A 5,523-nucleotide genomic window follows, 5' to 3' on the forward strand; every position below is an offset into this window, starting at 1 on the left:
TAAGTGTGTACGTGTGAGCTAAAATAAAATGTGCGCGCCATCTTTTGTTTTTTAGAAGTTCTGAGGGTAGGGTGTGAAGAGCACATATGTGCGTGATGTCTACCTGTAGATAGACGGTGGGTGCGACGTGCGCGTCTGCGAGAGGACTCGGGAGAGTCGTGACTCGTGAGGGTGCGTGTGCGTGAGAGAGAGGGGGGCACGTATCAATGCAATGCATGTTTCCGTAAATCATTATCCGACAAACGTTCACCACAAGCCTTTTCCTGACGAACGCCGTAAGAACCGTTAGATCGGCATCCGACAGTGTCAGTTTTGCCATGTCATTTAACAGAACAGCCACTCCTCCTACACACAAATCTTCCACGTGAGTGTTAGCAAGTGCCGTATGCTCCCTCCGTTCCGAAATGCAGTGCATATAGCTTTATTGAAAATTCGAACCTCGCAAACTTTTACCGAGTTTTCGTGTACCAAATTGCACATGTAGAATACCCTGTATATATTATTTCATTCATCTTCGAGAGGTAACTATAAAGATGGGTGAGGAGTCTACAAAGAAAGACCATCGTATCACCTGCAGCAATTTCAACCATCCTTTAGTGTCGAGGAATATCATAGGAACTCTATATGATATGATTTTTATAGGATTTTTTCCTTTAGAGCCAATTGGTTCATAGGAATAGATTCATAGACTCCACATTTCAAAGGAAATAAACATGATATCATTTAGCTTTAGAGCCACTTGGTTCATATGAATGGATTCCTATACTCCCTTAGTTTCAAAGGAAAATAAACATTAGCGTATATTCAATAGAAAAGTTCCTATGATATGAACCAAATTACATCTCTTTTCTAATCCCTCGTCATAGGAATTGAGATACATGTCATCTCTAGATTCAATAGAAAAGTTCCTATGATGTGAACCAAATGACTTCTCTTTTCCAATCCCTACTCATAGGAATTGAGATGCTCCATCTCATCTCTTTCCCTACAACTTCCATGTATACATCTCCTATTCCTAAATAGGTAGTACAACCCACTAGTAGCTTTTTTCCAAAACATGCAACTATGGCACAAGAACTATATAGTGTGCCAATAACTTTTAAAGATGGTCGCTGGATGAAGCTAATCCGACAGCGTAGAGATAGGCAAATCTGAGCACTACTGGCCGTTGGATATCATCAACATTCCACCAGATCTGCCACATGTACAATTTAGAAGACTCCATGGTTGAACTTAAGCATAATGCACAAACCTCAAAACACAAGCACTTCTCCTTTGTTTTAGAATCTTCTGTATCATAATTGATTATTATTTTTCTAAATGAATTGCCATTATTTGTTTTTTACTTTATGATTTACAATGCACAACCCCATGAATCTTAACATTTTTATAAAACTAGTTGATTTTGAATGAAATGAACTATAAGAACTAAACCAAACATCTACATCATGCATATATGACTCAAAGCTTTACATGCTATAGTGTGTATTTATTCATAATTTGGTTTCGAAATCTCATGCGTTCAATACATGTGTACCTTACTAGTTTTGAGTAGAGTAGCAAATTTCACGCGGCCCCGGGTATATCAAAATGCAGGGCCCATGCATCATTGCCTTTCGGTCGAACCTACGTCCACAATTTTTTGTACGTACTATATCTCCACTGGTCCCCGAACCCAAAATGCTGCCTCGTTCCCGTAAAACCAAGCGGCCCACACATATTTAAGGCGTCGACTCGAACCCGTTTACTACGACGTGGCCCCGCACTCCGTAGTACTCCTACAAACCCTACTGCCGCACTCATCATCGGTTTTCTTCAAGAGGACGAGGGAGAAGCCGATTTGTAGTGGAGGCGCTTTCAAAAAAAAAGAAGGATCTGTAGTGGAGACCCCTACCCTAGGGTGCCCTAGGTAGCTGCCGCACGCATCATTGTTTTCTCTTTTCTTTATGCTCTTGCGCCCTAGAGTGAAATGATGGTTGCTTCGTCCGTCCAGCTTAATGCGGGAAAGGTGGGGCTTTGTGATTTGACCCCTCATCGCTCATTTTCTACTACTGCGGCGTTACGACCGGGGTGCCTCCAATTCCATCCGCTGCTCCGAACTGTAATTTGGTGCATCACACGTGGAACAAGACGGTGGATGAGCCACATGTCGGCCAAAGGGGTCCTGTTAAGTGTGTCGCCATTTCGTGTGCAGACTGACCCTGCTTGAGTTGCTACGCCAACACGACAGGAGCAGCCTACCACTTGGTTTTGCTCCTTGGTGAATCCCGACTATATTGATCTAAAAAGATACGTGCTGAACTACCCTCTCTGTCTTGGTTTTTTATTTTTAGGCGTCTCGGTTTATAGGGCCTGCACGTAGTTCTAGGTCATCCATTTGACTAACTAAATATGAGTTACTATGTCACAAAAAGGAGTATATCATTGGATTCCTAAGCGGATGTAGTTGTATTTAAAAGTAGAGGGCAGGGCTTTTCCTGCGCGGTAGGCGGGGCAGTTCCGCCTAGTCGGTTTGACAGAGACGCGAGAAGACGAGGGAGTAGGCTGCTGCAAACGTAGGGTTGTGTGATTTGACAGCGAGTTACTGCTGGACAGGTGGGGCCCCATGATTTGACTTGCCATTATCATTTTAACTACGGCGCTACGACCGGCGTGAGTCTCCCGATTCCTGACCACCTCCATACAGGTGCCTCTCCCAATGCTCCACCATGTAGTAGAGGCTGGCTCTTGCATGAGAGCCCACTTCTCCACTTTTTCCTTGCCTCTCTTTCCTCCACATATGCAAAAATGCCATGTAAGGCCCTCCACTATGTGTTCGGTGCCAGAAATTTAAAAAGTTTGCCACATACACTTCGATGCCAAATGTAAAAAGTTTAGCACCGACACCACAACGTGAAGGATTTGGCACCCATCCACCTCTGGCCCACCTACATATAAACTAGTAATATATCAGCTCAAAGCAGTGTCTCGCCGGTGGTGCCTCGCATGCAAAAGTACAGTGGCTGCTTAGTTTATTGCCTCAACGAAATGTGGCGTCGGAGCAAGTAGAGGAATCGATGGCCTGAAATTTTTATTTGGCATCGGCTGGGCTATGTAGGGCACCGATGCCAAATGTTCAAAAAGTGAATTTGGCATCGGTTTTGGCCTACATAGTGGAGGGCCTTAAGCGCACTATTGTACTTACTTGCTCCTACAGGTGCTTAAGCTTGCCACATAGGCATAAAGTCTATAGCTAATCAAGAAGAGAGAGACTAGTTTGGTGACCCAAGGAAGAAACGGTGCTAAGCGCGTGTACCTAGGTGAAAAGACATTTTTGAGTCTATAGCTAATTAAATGAAGCAAACTTAGCAACACCATTTCATTGGAAGAGGTCACTCCTTGGCAAATGCAATAAATACTAGTACTCCCTGTGTCCCATAATATAAGAACGTTTTTGGCACTACACTAGTGTCAAAAACGTTCTTATATTATGGGACGGAGGGAGTACGAAGAAAGAGATAGAGAGAAGTAAAAAAATAAATACACTTATAGCCAACCTTGTTGTAGTATGAGTGACTAAGTGATGACTATGTATGACATGCGAACATCAGATAGCCTAACGCACCGTGTTAAATCTCCAAGGGCGCGACCGCGCGAGCGACGCGACGGTCGTGGTAGGCGCGACCATGATACGGGCTGCTGGCAGCCCTTGGATCTGAGATCAAACGGTCGCATGCTAAGTTGCTGAAAATTTGCAGAATAACCCTCCGGGATAGGATATTCACCCATAGGTCTAGAATCACGCCATGCAACCGTTCGATCTCAGATCCAAGGGCTCTCGGAAGCCCGTATCATGGGAGAATGGAAAGCCACTACCCTGCCGTTCGCACGCTGGCAGTTCGCTCCTACTCGTCCCCGCACGTCCTTCAATACTACATCGGTTCGCTCCTAGTCGTCCCGTCCATTCACATTACGACAATTCCACTAATCCTAACCCTCCTCCCAAATCCATGGCGTCCCAAATCTCCACGATCGGCGGTGAGTACAAGGTTAGAACCATCACCGGCGATGAGTTCGACGTCATCTACACCCGTTCTTCTGCGACGGTGAAAGGATGCCTTTCTCGCTTCAGACGCATGTTCGAAAACTCAGATGATGAGTGGGTCGCTGGGCTAGATGTTGAGTACACCACAGTCCTGGGACGAGAGAAGGATCTAAAGGACGAAGAGAGGAAGAATCTCGCCGTGATCCAGGTTTGCGTACATAACGTTTGCTTGGTCTACCACATATGCCATGCCGACGTTGAGTGCCAGGATTTTAAGAACTTCCTCAAGGACAAAATAGTGAAAATCGTTACTGTAGACTTTAAGAACGACAAAGAAGTCCTGGGTCGGATAGGCCTCGTTGTAGGCAACCCCTTCGACCTCCAGAAGAATCGGCTGCTGCCCTCTCGTCAGCCTTCAATGCTGACCTTGGTAGGAGCCATGGTTCATCCTTCGCACCGTAAACTGGAGAAACCTCATTACACGTTTCATCGTCATGCATGGCAGCGGAATGTACTAGATATAGACCACATCCACTACGCTGCAATGGATGGCTACCTTTGTTTCAATATCTACAAGGGTTGGATGAAGAGCAACAGCCAAGTGTGCGGTTCAAGCAAAGAAGTATCGGCCAAGAGGAAGAGGGACAAGGACGAAGTCGAGGACGTGGACGAGGACTCCGAGTAAGGTGGCAGTGTCGTTTCTCATGGTGGTTCTAAACTTCTAATGCAGTGTCTACCGGATTAGTTGCATAGTTTAATTTTAGGTGTGCTTAGTTTAATTTGAGGGGTGTGTTGTGCTGAGCCCCTAGCAGAACTATGTTATGTTTCTTCTCTTTACTTTAACTCTTCAGTATGTACATGCTACTAGTATTTCTTTAATAGAATTTAGCACCCCAATTAAGCACGTACTAGCTTTTTTAATAGTACCATATGCATAATTTGGCGACGAGCGCTCTATATGTACCACCTTTTTTTAATTTCAATTTTTGCTCCATGGCGCAATCCATCGATAGTACTACTGTACAAAACTATACATTTTTTAAAAGGCTAAAGTACTGTTCATCACATATATAGCCAGTTAAATTCTCAACCTAGAACGACGTGCATGCCATGTAGTAAACCGATACGGAGGAAGTATAGTAAAAATGAGGTGATTTTACCGAGTGATCGGCGGGGGAGCATGGCCTGTCATGCGGTCCCACGTGTCATGATGTACCAAGGCGATGCGCGTGTCCCTCTTGAGGTAGAAGCAATAGGAGTACTACGTGGTTTGAGATGATGGCGAACCGAAGTGTGAAAGAATGGTTGCTTCGTCCGTCTGGGAAGGTGCGGCATTGTGATTTGACGTTTCATTGCTCATTACTACTACTGGGCTGGTACGAGTGGGGTGCGTCCCCCTGCTGTTCTGCACTGTTATTTGGTGCTTGACACGTCGACCTGGTTGCTATATGTCCCATGTCGGCGACAGGAAGTACAGAATTCATGAAAGGGAGCGTCGA

The sequence above is a fragment of the Triticum aestivum genome, chromosome 5D (assembly GCF_018294505.1).
Source record: "Triticum aestivum cultivar Chinese Spring chromosome 5D, IWGSC CS RefSeq v2.1, whole genome shotgun sequence".
Taxonomy (NCBI): Eukaryota; Viridiplantae; Streptophyta; class Magnoliopsida; order Poales; family Poaceae; genus Triticum; species Triticum aestivum.